A 16,334-nucleotide genomic window follows, 5' to 3' on the forward strand; every position below is an offset into this window, starting at 1 on the left:
TCATCTCCTGTAGAGCAGGAGATGGGTAGCACTGAGATGGACCCACAGGAGGGAATGGCCCAGGAGTCAGGTGACAAAGGACGCCGCAGTGGGAAGCAAGGCATGCTCTGAGCCGGGTATTAAATGACTTTAGGAGACAATGTATACATGGGGATTATGGAAGATATACATGAATTAATAGAGGGTGAAGGAATTTAAATGACAGGTTAAAGAGTTAGAACTTTCTTATCTGGGCCAGTGTTTCCTAAATCTGTTCTGTGGAAGGCTTGTGTCGTGGGAGACATTTATAACTGCTTTGCAAAATGGGAGGATTGCAGTTAAATTAAGTTTGGAAAATGCTGAATTAAACCAAGTTAACAAGTTCTATTACTAATGGACTTCTTAGATGCTTGAATATTATGTACAAAGAAGAAAGAGGATCAAAAGTGACAGAGAAATAAGATAAAAGGAAAAAAGCCATTTGTTGGTTCTAGCCCCAGCTCTAGGGCTGTTTAGATGTGCGACCCTGAGCAAGCCATGGAAACCTGTCTGGGCTCTAACACTTTTATTATAAAATGGGCTGTCAGACTCGGTGGGTGGTCTAACATGTGGAGATTCCTCCAGTATATCAGGGCCTCTGAAGACGCTCCTGCCTATTTTCAGTGTTCCAAATATATGTAATATATTAAAATATATATTATGTATAATACTATATGTTATTTAGAATATGATATACAAATGGATACATTTATCTATAAAGGGCAGTTGAAACTAAATAATGAAATGTGTCTTTTATTTTGTCCGGAATCACAGAAACTCAGCTTGGTAATCCTGGATAGTGTTTTGTTTTGTTCTTTAGATTTTATTTATTTATTTGACAGAGAGGGACACAGCAACAGAGGGAACACAAGCAAGGGGAGAGGAAGAGGGAGAAACAGGGTTCCTGCTGAGCAGGGGGCCCAATGCGGGGCTCAATCCCAAGACCCAGAGATCATAACGACTGAGCCACCCAGGTGTCCCAATCCTGGATAGTTTTTATAGTAGATCATAAGACTGGTGTGTGAAAGGAATTTGGTTTTTGTTCATCATTTAATTTCTGGCATCTAGCACCGCACTGGGGGCACAGTGATTCAATAAATAGTTGTTTAGTTTATGAATGAATGCTCATCAGTCACTTTGCATGGCAAAAAAATATGTGTATGTATACTTTCATTTAAAGGAGAAAATGAGCTACTCCTGGATATAAATTTAGGCAGACATTCTTGAAAATGGTATCATGGGGATTGTAAAAATGAATATTGCTTGCTGAAAAATTTGGAGACTGTTGATATAGATAATCTCTAAATGTCTCTTAATTATAAAATTATACGATATATGATTTTTTTTGAGGCCTACAAAAACGTCACTGTATTTAATGTTTCCAAGAACATTGCTACACATTCAGAGATAGTCTGCAGTAACCGTCACACGTGGAACAAATTGGCAGTGCAGCTGCTAAGGTAAGGAGTGAACAGATGACCAGGAAACTGAGACCATCGGCACGTGTTCCTTATTGTGCTCACTGATGTGAGTACCAGGGCATCAGACACAGTGTGGCACCCTACAGGAGTGCAATAAATAGGCTCCAACTGTCCCATGAGCCCAAAGGTCCGTTCCTGCCATTCATTAGGTAACCACCATCTGTCAGGAACGGGGAGCTAGCAGTGAACACCATAGACCATCTTATGCATAATTCAATTAAACAATATTTCATGAACATCTACTAGGTGTCAGATTCTAAACTAGCTATGGATGCAAGGATGAGTAAGGCACAGTCCCCAACCCTAAGGAGGTTAAAATTCACTGAAGAATTTGAGGGTTTCAAATGTGTAGGCAACATAGAGGTCTCCCAGTACAATAATCAAGAGGAAAGGGATCAGAGGAGAGACCCAATTGTATTTGCTATTAGGGAATTTGGGCCATCCTGGAGAAGGACATGTAAGTAGTATTGTAAGAATGGAGATTAAAAGGCATTTATTCAAGGAGCAATGGTAGTTAAGAAAATGAAAACTGGCAAGTATGTGTAGCTATCTAAAGAGACTTGGCAGTAGCAAGAAAAAAAAAGTAGTTTGAAGGTAGTTTGAAGAATGGCAGGGTCAAAAGAAAGATTTGCTTTTTTTTTTTGTCTCATCTATTTTGTTTCATTTTATTTATTTTTGTTAGCATGAGAAGGATCTGAGCTTGTTGGTAGGGAGTAGGGAATTTAAAATGTGAAAATTGTCAATCAGACGTAACATACAGAGATTTTCAGTCCTCCATTTCTTCTGAGTTGGTATGGAGGGCCAGAGTTACTTTCCTTCACATTAATATTTCAGCATTTTGGATGTATCCAAAATAACCTAGTTTCCCTTAGCAACTCATTCCATTCACTTTCTTTTAACCTCTTGAGATTGTCAGCCTGTACCATGTCTCAGAGATACAAGTTTCATGTACTAACTGCCTGCTGGGTAAAGAAGTACTTCATTTTAATTGCTCTAAATTTACCATTTCTAAGCTGTACATGGTGCCTCTTGGTTCTGATGATCTAGAATTGCCAAGTCATCTGTGCTCCATGCCCAACACTGTGGCTGGCTGGCTCTCCATCTTGTTCCTGAGGCTCCCTCCCTGACCATGGGCAGCACATTGGCTCCCACTGCTTGAATTTCCACTCTCACTCTTCCCTGACATATTCTCTACCTGGCAGCTACAATGGCCTCTTACAAACAGAAATCATGTCACCGTACTGCTCAGAATTAAGGAAAACACAAGTCCCAGTTTACATGTGACACTCACTGTTCAGGTATAATCATTCAGGGTGCTCCATTCACTTTCAGAAGCAATCCCATTGGACAATAAATTAAATGCCCACTCTATTTTAAAACCTCCAATATATCTCCATTGCTATTAAAATACAATCCAAATTTCAAATCCTGGTGGGATCTCTTCCCTTTATCATCCTGAGCTCATCTGTACCCTGTCCCCTACTCACTGTGCTCCAGCCACATTGCCCCTCTGTTTCTCCCAATATGCTGAGCCCATGCTGATGTTAAGACTGGAGAACTTGATATTTCCTCTATGGAGAATACAGTTCCCTCTGTGTCTTGTGGTACTGGCATTTTCTCTCCCTTCAGATCTCCCTTCGAATGCCACATCCTCAGAAAGGTCTTCCCTGACTGTACCATGTGGTAATCCCCTCCCCAGGCAATCATAGCTTTCCTCTAACATGCTCATGAGTGATGGGCATAAGCTGGGTTTTTTTTTTTTCTAAGTTTTCTATGTATTGCAGGAACTTATCACTCAAATGGTAACTCCCTAAGGGAAGGACCTAGTGTGCATTGTTAATCTCTATGTGCTCCGCAGGGCTCATATCTAAGGCACCATTACCACAGACAGGTCAGAGATACTCTCCATACCTATAGCTGGGATCCTCAAAGGCTTTAAAGATGGCAGCCCTCTTGAAAACACACATTTGACTCTGAGATGACTTCAGGTGTGAGATTATTTTATTATTACTAATGCTTTCGTTGGGAGCCTGAAAGAGTTATCACAATGTGTCACAATGTACCTGGGTTGCTTTCCTAACTTACTACATGCATCTGTCCCCGACCTTTCCATTATCTAATTTTTATTACTGGCACTTCTACATAATTCCAGGAGAAAAGAATATATTACTTACTCAATATGGGGCAGTGTAAATCATTCATATCTTGTGTCATTTTACACAGCATGGGAGTGTATAAATCAATCATCATAGAAACAACAGTTGATGATGACATAGTTTTCAAGAGAACCTGCTTCAGAACATCTTTAAAGAAGGGCAAAGAATTATTACGTCTATTAATGGATGAAAGAAATAAAGTTCCAAATGACTAAATTACTTATTCAAGATCACTTAGTGCTCAAGCTGAGATGATAGGCCATGTTCTCTGACTCCTACCATGGTTCTTTTTTTTTTTTATTTTAAGTTTTGTTTATTTATTTGACATAGATTGAGAGAGTGAGATCACAAGTGGGCAGGCAGAGAGAGTGGGGAGAAGCAGGCTCAAAGAGCTTGATGTGGGGCTCGATTCCAGGATCCCGAGATCATGACCTGAGCAGAAGGCAGAGGTCATCCTCTGAGTCATCCAGGTACCCCCGTACCATGGTTCTTGAAATTGGTTCCATGCACAGGTAGTATAGACAGTTGTCCAAATACTTGCTCCAAATAAAGGAGGACAAATACTCTAGAGACTTCATACAAAAGCATCATAGAATTCTGTAAAAACACAGGTTAGGAAAGAGAACAATTTTCCGGGCAGTCCACACAGGGCTTGGCACTACTTTGTTCTGTCACACACATTGTCTTTCAAGAGGAAACATCCCTCAGCTACCAGATACCTCTTCCTAATTTTATGTATACTTCAATCTTCATATCTAATTTATTTATTTATTTGCTTCTGTATTAATTATTATTAGTTTAGGGACCATATTATTGCCATTGGCACCTGGCTAGCACTAGTTTAACCAATCAGTTTAGTGAGTTATGTACAGGATTCTGAGGACCCCCGAAAGCAGAACAAAACTGATGGGTCACAAGTCAGAAACAATTTAGAGTAATGCTTCTCAAACTTTAGTGTTTGATGGGGTTTTTATAATGCAGATTGTTGTGGTTCCCCTCTCTCTTATTCAGTGGATCAAGGGGCAAAGCTTAGAATTTGCATACTGACAAATTCCCAGGTAATGCCTCCTAGCTACCTGGGGATGAGTGGATGAGAAGGGGCTGGACACCCTGTGAGAAAAACAGGTTGAGAATCTGAGATGTTGGCAATAAGATGACTAACTGTTCTCATTTGTCTTAGATGGAGGGAAATGAGATACTCAGTACTAAAACTGGGAAAGTCTTGGGTAGTGCTGGGCACACCTGCATAAGCTGGTCACCCTAAGTGGTAGTAAAGACAGGATATTATGGAAGGACCATTAAGGAGGCAATTGAGGGATAGCTTCACCAGTTTGTATCAAAAGCAAGAGGGTGGCAGAAAAGAATTGTCTGTTTTTGAGTATTTCTTGACACAAAATACATATTCCTTAACGGCAGAACCACTCTATTTTCCTCTTGTTACCAGCATCTAGCATGGTTTGGGGTATATAGTAGGTACTCTAAAAATGTTTGTAGGCTAGCCGACATGTGAAAAAATGTTCATCATCATTAGCCATTGGAGACATTCACATCAAAACCACATTGAGATACCACTTTACACCCGTTAGAATGGCAAAGATTAACAAGGTGGGAAACAACGTGTGTTGGAGAGGATGTGGAGAAAGGGGAACCCTCTTACACTGTTGGTGGGAATGCAAGTTGGTGCAGCCACTTTGGAGAACAGTGTGGAGATTCCTCAAAAAAAATTAAAAATAGAACTACCCTGTGACCCTGCAATTGCACTACTGGGTATTTACCCCAAAGATACAGATGCAGTGAAAAGAAGGGCCAAATGCACCCCAATGTTCATAGCAGCAATGTTCACAATAGCCAAACTGTAGAAAGAGCTGAGATGGGGACGCCTGGGTGGCTCAGTGGGTTAAAGCCTCTGCCTTCAGCTCAGGTCATGAACCCAGGGTTCTGGGATCGAGCCCCACATCAGGCTCTCTGCCCAGGCAGGGAGCCTGCTTCCTCCTCTCTCTCTGTCTGCCTCTCTGCCTACTTGTGATCTCTGTCTGTCAAATAAATAAATAAAATGTTAAAAAAAAAAAGAGCTGAGATGCCCTTCAACAGATGAATGGATAAAGAAGATATTTTCCCTATGCACAATGGAATATTACTAAGCCAACAGAAAGGATCAATACCCAACATTTGCATCAACGTGGATGGGACTGGAGGAGATAATGCTGAGTGAAATAACTCAAGCAGAGAGAGTCAGTTATCATACAGTTTCACTCAATTGTGGAACATAAGGAATAACACGGAGAACATTAGGAGAAGGAAAAGAAAAGTGAATTGGGGATATTGGAGGGGGAAATGAACCATGAGAGACTGTGGACTCTGAGAAACAAACTGAGGGTTTTAGAGGGAAGAGGGTGGAGGCATGGGTGAGCCTGGTGGTGTATATTAAGGAGGGCATGTATTGCATGGAACACTGGGTGTTGTACATAAACAATGAGTCTTGGAACACTACATCAAAAACTAATGAGGGACTATATGGTGACTAACATAATACAATAAAAAATAAAAATAAAATCGATATAAAAATTTTAAAAATGTTTGTAGATAGACTATCTGACTAAATGTTCAAATGAATGGATGAGTGAATCAATGGATAGATTGGTGGTAGATGACTGGGCGGGGAGATGGGTGGTTGGATGGATGAATCAATGGATGGATGGAGGTAAACCCTATCTCTTTCCCAGGTACAGTCCAAGGTAAGCTTTTCGACTCCAGACAATATATCAAAGATCATACAGTGTGGGGTTTATATCCAGGTGGGGGTATAAGACGTGCTCCTGACCCAACAGGGGTTGTCTTTGAACATGATTCCATGAGTACACTCTGGGCATGGTGGGCCAGGGCAGTGGCAGGGCATTCCATCTCAGCCTAGCTCTCTCCTCAAACCTTGTTCACTTCTCTGCTCTCGAGGGAATCTTCCAAAACTTAGAAAAATGAATTGTTCAGTGAAGATAAAAAGAGAAATAGTTAAAATTGAAATGTAAAGTTCTCTGTTTTAGAAAAATTAAGGGTGCGGGAGCCTCTGTTGTATTAAATGTTTGGTATGTTCAGAAAGTAAATACAGTCAGCGAACAGGCAGGAGATTAAGGTGACAGAGAGAGCAGTTTTGAGCCCCGTTAGATATTAATTTCCCATAGATCATCTGTCTGTCCTCTCCTTGTTTGAAGTTCCCAAGCCTGGAGGCTTCAAAGCACATGGACTGCCATTTGCACACAGCTCATGGCTCCGTGGGGAGCCGCCTCAGCAGGTTATAACACTCTGTCCCTGCAGGAGCCTTCCCCACACTCTCTCTGTCAGTTGCTGCCTTTTTCTCCATTCCAGAACATCAAGGACAATTCTATCAGCAAGTCTAGCAACTGGTAATGAAGCCAGCTCATCCCCAACATGGTGCGTGTCCCAGGCCCTGGCTCCAGACAGGCAAATTGATGTAGGAGATGAAATGCAAAGTGACCCAAGCCTTCCTCAGAACTTTCACGGAGAAGAGAACTTTTTCTTCCTGATTGCTTCTTTCTCTCTCTTCTTCCCTGTTCGTCTTAATTTTTTCCCTCTTATTTTACCGAAGTTTATTACATCCACCATTTGACAATTACCCAATTATTACATCCACCATTTGACAAAGTTATTTTTAATTACGAATTTATGGCTATTCCCTGCTGGGAATGGATGGTTCCTGACCTCGAGCAGATCGCTGCCTGATAGGACAAGAATGGCAGCATGTCTTGAATGATGCTCTACTAGAGATTCCGATAAGGAAAAGCGACATGAAAGAGGGATTCAGAACTCTGTTGCCAAGTGCAAGGGGTAGCTTCACAAAAGAGGAAAGGTTTCTCCTGAACTCACTTTCACCAGGCACCAGACAGTGCATGTTCTCCTCAGAGCATAGAGGATTATAGACCAGCTGGAATTTGAAAGTTGTTTTTTTGTTTTGTTTTGTTTTGTTTTAAACTCAGCAAAGGAGTTTGCAGACACCAGCAATCCTAGTGATAATGGTGGGAAACACCAGGCCTCTCTCCTGAATTTGAGAATGTCAATCCTTGCATTTGTTAAAGGATAATATCATATTAAATGGAAATGTTAGCCAAAAAAATAACAATAATTAAACTAGTTTTCTCATTAGAAAGAGGAGTGACTTTTGAACATGACATTATTTAATCACTTAGATTTCCAGTTTTGCATCTTGAAAAGCAGGTACTGGTTTCTGTATCCTCCAAGCTCCTTTGCCGCCCAATATTTGACAAATCTTTGATTCTGAGGATTTTATTGCTATAAGGAACCAAAGATTTTGAACATTTGGATCTCTGCTATAGCTTTTACTAAAATTTAATAATTTATTTAGATCCATTTGACATCAATAATTATATACAACCTGAACTCAAAATACTCTCTTTGGGACTTTGCAAGGCAACCAACTGGTGATGGTGAAATTTGGTTCCCCTTGGATTAAAATGAGTAACAGCTCAGCTGCTTAGGTGTAGACACTCAGGAAGGCCCATGCTCACCCACTGACAGTATCAAGACAGCTGTGGAATGGATGACAGCCTGCAAAGATGGGAAGACAAAGTGGGAGGGCAGAGAGGACATCTTCGTACATACACAACTCTGCTCGGTAAATAAATCTGTTCAAAGACGTCTGAGAAATAACCTGCTGCCTATTCTTCTAATCAAGAAATCCTACGGGTCAGTGCCCTCCCCTCAGCCCAAACCTGAATTAAAGATGGTGCAGTTTGTTTATAGTAATTCCCCACCAGGTCATTTATCGACTAAACAATCCCAGCAAAATCCAATGGCACAGCCTGGCCTGCTGACCTCTGTTTCAGCATTGATTGTTGCTGCTCACCTCATTAGCCCATTCTCCTCAGCACCGGCTACTTACCCAAAGGAATTTCAGCTAATCTTTTTGTTTCTTTCTTGGTTTTCTTTAAGTGAATCAGAAACAGTGACTTCATACTTGGAAGGATGAACAAAACTTCCATGTCAAGGAAAGAAAACCTACTTTGGCCTCCCTCCTCTGTGTCAACCTAGTAGAAATGCACACTCTGCAAGGTCAAGGAGAAAGGGCTGACTTGCTAGTCTACAGTCAGACTTGCTAACCTCAGAGCCAAGGGAAAGTGGGAAAGGAAAGAGTGCTAGTGTTCGCTTTCTTGAGGTTTCAGTGGGCTAGTGTCCACTAATAGCTGCTAGCATACAGAGGCAAGCTAATGAATGGATTCAGTGAACGCTCATTGTCTATTATTAATTGTACAGTAGTGCTTTATTTCAAACAATTTGATTGCTAACCCAAATACCCAAAGCTGCAGTTGTGAATGTGAAAATGTGTGTTATCTGTCAATAGAATGATTTTAAGTGTTTACATTTTCACTAATATTAGCAAGCTATTAAAGCTAATCCTGGGCATTAGCTTACTGTTAATGGTCACTCTAACCTGCACTTAGCATCCCGAGTGCAGGTCACGTGCCTATAGATCAGAAGTCTTAACTGGCAATCAAAGATGAGTTTTAGCTAATCTAAAGCTGTCTCTGAAATGTTATGTAATATGTTTTTGTCAGTGAGGATTTGTAAGGGAATGATCATTGTCCTCAATGTATCCAAATAACTACATGACCCCAAAACCTGCCAGAGAAACAACTGATCTAAATTACAATCTTTCCTAAGAAGAGGAAGATGTGTCTCTATCTCCCTCTAAATTCTTAATTTCTCAAGTACTGGGCTTTGATTGAAACATGCCATGGGTAAACAAAGTGATTGGGATTAAAAATGTAACCATATTGTGTTCATTAGTCTCATAATTATTCTTGTTGGAGGAACCTATTTTGTAGATGAGAAAACTTAAGTTTTCTAAGCAGTGAAATACACTGTATAAGAAAAGTCAGCAATTTGGCAAGGGACTCTTTCCTGGAAACATTGAAAAGTAATAAAATAACTGGAACTTCACAATGCACTGTAATGTAATTAAAAGGAACAGCCCAAAGGAGAAGATCTGGGTTCTAGTTCTGTTTTTGATATTTCTTAGAATTGCCATCTGAGGCCAATCTGAAACCTTCAGAGCTAGGATGAGAACCCAGGAGTGATGACAGATATGAAAGCTCTTTGTTAAATATTAAGACTATATAAATGTTAGTTACTCAGAGTATTTCGAAAATGAGCATGCACATTAATGTCATTATCAAAGGTCAGAGGGAAGTGGATTTCTTCAAGAAGCATCCAAAGGAAGACTGATATAAAACATGAATGTTTCATGGGATGCATGCCTTCCCTATAATAACATCCATCATGACCTTGCCCACAGACTTGCAGGCAGCTGAAGGCTACATTACTATTGATATTATCACATCATCAGGAAAGTGGCTTTCATGTAGATAAAAAGGGATTCCAAACAGCCACAGTTTAACCTTATTAGAAACGAAGAAAATAGATTGACTGTTTAACAAAAACAATCAAGAAAACTTCAACTTGAGAGTGAGTGTTGCTTGGAGGGTTCCCTGTTTTTCTACAGTTACCATATTATAATTTGTTTAGCTGAAATCAAATGAAAAACAAAAGTAGGCCTGCATGGAAGAAAGGATATTTGGGTGATTTTGAGAAAAAAATACATATTCTAGATAACTTGTATTTTCTTGTCAGCTTTATAACTGAAGTTCAGAACCCCTGAACAAAATTCCATTCAATGACACAACACATCTGTATGATACTCAGAAAACCCATTACAAAAAGAGAAAACAACAAATAGAAAAAGTGTTAATTTGTCTGTTATAAATATATATATAAATATAAATATAAAATAGCATTAAATAAATAAAATAAATAAATAAATTAATTAAATAAATAAAATTTATTTATTTTATTAAATATATAAATATAATATATTTATATATTATATAATATAATATATAAAATAAAAATATAAAATAAATAAATTTTATTAAATAAATAAAATTTAAATATAAATATAAAATAGCATTTCCTGTGTGTGTAGCCAGGCTCCAAGATGGTCCCCATAACCTCCTCCCTTTCTCCCCCAATATTTATGACCTTAGGTAAATCCTTTCCCTTTCAGTTTGGGCTGGACTTAGTAACATGCTTCTATCAAGTAGAATGCAGCAAAAATGATGTGATGCGGGGCATCTGGGTGGCTCAGTGGGTTAAGCCTCTGCCTTCGGCTCAGGTCATGATCTCGGGGTCCTGGGATCGAGCCCCGCATCAGGCTCTCTGCTCAGCGGGGAGTCTGCTTCCCCCTCTCTCTCTCTGCCTGCCTCTCTGCCTACTTGTGATCTCTGTCAAATAAATAAATAAAATCTTTAAAAAAAATGGTGTGATGCTATCACTTTCTAACATTAGATTATAAAAGTTGGTGACTTCCATCATGCTCGCATTCTATCTTTTGGTGTCTTGCTTGCTCCCTCAGATGAAATGAGGTGCTGTGCTGGGAGCTGCCATATGGAGAGGACCATGTAGCAAGAACCTGGGGACAGCTTCTACCCAACAGTCTAGGAGGAAATGAATCTTGCCAACAGCTACATGATTGAACTTGTAAATGATCCACCCCCCCGTAGATTTAACGTGATCCTAACACTAGCAGACACCTTGATATCTGTCTGATGATAGATCCAGAGCCAGAGGATTCAGCTAAGCTGCGCCCAGACTCCTGACCCAGAACAACTGGGAAATAAGAAAATAAATGCCCATTGTTTTAAGCCACTAAACTTTGGAGTCATTGTTGTCCAACCACAGATAATAAATTCATAGGTAGCTGATTATACCAGGAACTATGAGTACTCAATAAAGTTGTGCAGACTCATAACATTTTTTAATGTTTTAATTAACTGATGTTTTCTCCTGAAGTTATGGCAAAACTTGTGTAACACACTAATCTGCCAGTACCTATTTCCTGGCTCTGAAGCCACCCAGGTTATCTGTCATTCACAGAGTAACATCAAAACTCATTACCATTTTACAAAGTCGGCCATGACTGACTCCTACCTTTCTCTCCGGGTCCATCTCACACCAATCTATAATCACACTTTGCATTCTGGCAATGTTGAGTTGCCTGTGCTTCCATTTACAAGATGATTTTTTTTTAACCCATGCCTTTAATCTAAACCTTCTGCCCAGCTGATTTTTCCTCACCCATCTCCTTACCTCTATTTCTCTATACAAGAAATCTATAGTTTTATTAGGAGCCTGATAGGGCACCAACTTCTTTAAGAAGGCTTCCCTGATCCCCATAGTTTGGGTTAGGGAGCAGTCTTCTGCATGTCCCTACAAACCGTGGGCTTATTGGTGTCATTATATGCATTGCATGATAGCAGCTGTATGCTCCTGTGTCTGTCTCTGAGCTTCAGTTCTGAACTCCTTGAGAATAGGTCTATACCTTATTCATCATGTGTCCTTCTCATCTATCACACTGCAGCTGTGATAGAACACCTCCTGGGTGGATAAAAGAAGGGATGAATGGCACCTCCCTAAGCATATTTAGGGTATATTAAATGCAATCCCAAGCTAAGCCATTGAACGAAACCCAAAGCTCACTGTGGGCATTGGGGAGAGAAATTTTTCTCTTACCATTCAAGATTCTTCTAGCTAGTCTGAGATCAAATTGACATGAGGAAGATTGACAGGAGAAAACGAGGACTGTGATCAAGTAGGCTGTGCTGGGTCCTTCCCTGTCTACCATACCTAGTTCATAACATAGTAACTCTACGGTGATAGCTCCTTACTGGAGCAGGTCCTCTTTCTAAATTCTTTAGGCAGTTGGGTGTGAGGAAAGTCAAAATTTCTAACCAGGCCCTCTATTTTCTTGAGTCTATTTTCAGCTCAAAATAAACTACATGCTACAGTGGTACATTTTGAGGTGGCCTGCCCTTGGTCCCTACACTGATAAGGGTCAGGTTGGGGCTATAACCATAAAGGGAATAGAATGAACTGCAACATGATTCGCAACTGAGCAATTCATAGATGAGTTAATACATTCTCCCACCTGCAAAACTGTACTACAGATTTTCCATTGCGTCAGGAGAAAACTGGTCAGTCAGGAATTCCTACTCAGGCATTCTTATGCCATCAATTGGCTAACTTGTTTGTGAAGGGGAGCTTCAGTTATTGAATTTATGTGTCCTCAGTATAAAAGAATTCTATAAATTGGGATCACCAATAACCATATTGACTTACTGATATAGATAGTTGCCTAGTTGATAGTAGGTATTAACTGGCCCGTAGCATTGTGTCCAACATCCTGGCTCATAAGACAAGTAAACAGCATAGTTTTAGAGTCAGAAGTAATTTCATAAATAAGGTCTAGACTACTCTTCTCAGTTTACAGGAATAATAGTTTAAGTACACTGTCCCCTATATATAGTAATCTCTATGGAAGCCTATGCAGGCAGGAGACAGAGCATGCTGCTATTAGAGGAAGGCTGTAGTAGCAGGTAATAGCAAACCCCTTACCTGAAAGAAAAGAACAACAGTGATGAGTGTAGGAAAATACCTCCCAACCAAGTGAAAAGGAAATGCAAATAGAAGGTATTCTTCAAAATGACTTTAAATCTTGGGACATCTGGATGGCTCAGTCAGTTATATGTCCAACTCTCGATTTCAGCTCAAGTCATGATCTCAGGGTCCTGGGATTAATAGATTTCTGCAGATTTCTGCTGAATTCTATTCCTGAACTTTATCTCATATTGTTTTACTTTTATCATTATTATTACTAGCAATGAAAGGTATTTATATATAAAATTATATAATTTTTAAAATCCCAATATACAATCATAGCTAATATTCATTGAGTAATCACTAGACCTCAGAGACCAAACTAAACACTTTATTATATAATGTCACAATAACCTAATATGATAAACATTATTATTATTTCTATTTTATAGACAAGAAAAACAAGGTTAGAACACTGTAGTAGTGTGCCTAGGCCCCTACCAAATGCAAGATGAAGATCTAAATTGCACCCATGATCACAGAACCCAAAACTTTATGTGTCATGTTATGATCAAGTTCCTACTCTGCTGCTTTTATACCAGGCTCTTAGTCCCTAGCCCTTTCCCAGTGTGGGTTTTGCTCACCTGTATAATTCTTGCTTGCTTCAAATCTGGTCCCATGCCTTGTCCATCCTTACCTCATTTTCAATTAGCAATAATCGCGCCTCGGATAAACCTCATTGGCTATGATACTGCCACTGTGCAAAGCTTTTACCTCATTTTCTATGTCCCCCTCCGAATAAAAAAGTTTCGGTCACTCGGGCCTAAACCAGTGACTCGGGCCCTCTCCCCTACCTGAGAGCTAATGCTAGTTCTTCAGCATCCGTTGAGCCATAGGTTCATACTTGTTCCCAGGCTCTCCAGAGGCTCTCTAGAGATGGGCCTCACTGGATGTTTATAGAAACCCACAGCTGACAAATTAGAGTAAAATTAGGGGCGCCTGGGTGGCTCAGTGGGTTAAGCCTCTGCCTTCAGCTCAGGTCATGATCCCAGGGTCCTGGGATTGAGCCCTGCATCAGGTTCTCTGCTTGGCAGGGAGCCTGCTTCCTCCTTTCTCACTCTCTGCCTGCCTCTCTGCTGACTTGTGGTCTCTGTCTGTCAAATAAATAAATAAAAATCTTTAAAAAAAAGAATTAAAAAATTATAATTAAATCTTAAATGTGTAAATGTGTAAGGTACAGTTGTAATAGTATAGTACTAACAGGAGATTTAGAATTAAAAAGATTGAAAATTAATGAGTGAATCCTCTAATGAGTGTATTTAGAAAATAGCAATGAATAAATGTAAAAATATATAGAATAAAGTCAATATTAAAAATAAGAGGAGAAACTACTGAAATAGAAACCAAACACAAATATTCTTGGGTTGATAGATCTGGAAAGTGATTCTCTGGAAAGAACAATAAAACTCTTAAGCCTCTGTTAATGTAGGTGAAGAAAAAAATTAGAGAAAAGATACAAATATGCAATATTAGGAATACAACAAACTAGTATATGATAATAAATTCTGGAGAATTTTTCAATTAACAGGAAAAACTTTTACTGGTAAATTTGAACACACATAACAAGAAACTGACTAATAACCTGGAAAATCAAATTAGATGCAATGTTTAAAACAAAATGTTATCAGAAGTTAAAAAATCTAATAACCACCATTAGGCACCAAATAATTTACAGGTGAATTCTAACAAAAATACAACATATAGATAACTCAAAAATTAAACTGTTTCCAAGAGGTATAGAGTGAAAATAGTTTCCAGATCACTTGTTGAGTTAGAATAGTGTTGGTACCCAAACCAGAAGAGGATGGTGTCAGAAAAGGAAAATTACAGTCCACTTTCCCTTCCAGAGATGGAAAATCTAGAGATGTCTTTTTAAAACATGAACCAGTTGTTTTATCCTAGGAATGCAAATTTAGAATACTTTTAGAAAATGTGTTAATGTACTAGGTCACATGAATGAATTTGCCTCTGATGTTGGAAGGATGATGTCTAACAAGATTTCTTAAGTTTTAATGGGCATACATGCATCTGGGGGTCTTGTCAAATGCAGGTTCGGATTTAGTGGGGCTGGGTTGGACCTGATACTCTTTCAATTCTAACAAGCTCCCTGGTGATGCTGATGCTGCTGGTCTATAGATTACCTTTGAGAAGCAATTGGTTTTGACCCGCTGGTTTTGAAGGAGTAGGTTTCTGTTTTAGTCAGGAACATCTCCCCACCTCCATTCCAGAGCACCGCCTTGTCAAGCTCTATTAATTTTTGTGTTAGATATTCTCCTTGAGCCAGGCTTTGGTTTGCAACTACTTGATGAACTTTTGGAATATTTGGTCAACTTTGAGTGGATAACCCCCACCATTATTCATTTCAATAAATACAGGGCAATTATTTAATAAAATGTGACACATTCATGATAGAAACTCAAAGGGGATTATGAATATAAGGAATTTCATTAACTTGAAAATGGGGATTTACTAAAAATGTAATAAACATCTTATTTAATAGTGAAACTTTAGAAGCAATTACTGTAAGTCAGGTTCAAAGCAAGGATGCTCATTCTCATGCCTTCAGTTCAACAACAAATTTGAGGTCAGGGTCAGCACAAATAGCACAAAGATATAAAGATAATAAGAAATAGAAAAGAAAACAAACTGCCTTGTAATGATTTCTAATGACGAGATTGTCTATGTAGAAAAGCCAAGTAGATCAAAAGATTAATTAGAATTAAGATGTCAGTTTAAAGAAGTTGCTGAATATAAGATCAATATAGAAATATGAAGCACAATTTTAAACATAAGCTGCACACCAATAAAAGTAATTATTTAGTGGAGACAGTATTTATAATGGTAACCAAAATAAAATTTGTGGAAATGACTGTACAAAGCATATGTAAGAGACTTAGGGAAAAAAATTACACGATTTTATTGAAAACCAAACAAATGAGCTCTAAATAAATGGAAACACATAGCATGTTCATGGGTGGGAAAAAACTCAACATCATAAGCATGTCAATTCACTCCAAGTTATTCTGTAAGTTTAATTTAATCACAATTGATATTAAAATCCCAAGAGAAATTTACATGATGCTAGACATTAATTTTAGGAGGATAAATAAAGACCAGGATGAATCTGAGAAGCAAGATGGAAAGAATCATTATACCA

General features: G+C 39.0%; 1 protein-coding gene and 1 pseudogene across 3 annotated transcripts in view; both read right to left on the minus strand.

Annotated features, from left to right (window-relative positions):
* Positions 1-16,334, minus strand: part of NTM (neurotrimin) — a 964,245-nt gene that overhangs the window by 475,535 nt on the left and 472,376 nt on the right. The window lies entirely within an intron of this gene.
* On the minus strand, positions 13,803-13,886 carry LOC123950117 (annotated as a pseudogene).

Source organism: Meles meles, chromosome 8, assembly GCF_922984935.1.
Source record: "Meles meles chromosome 8, mMelMel3.1 paternal haplotype, whole genome shotgun sequence".
Classification (NCBI taxonomy): Eukaryota; Metazoa; Chordata; class Mammalia; order Carnivora; family Mustelidae; genus Meles; species Meles meles.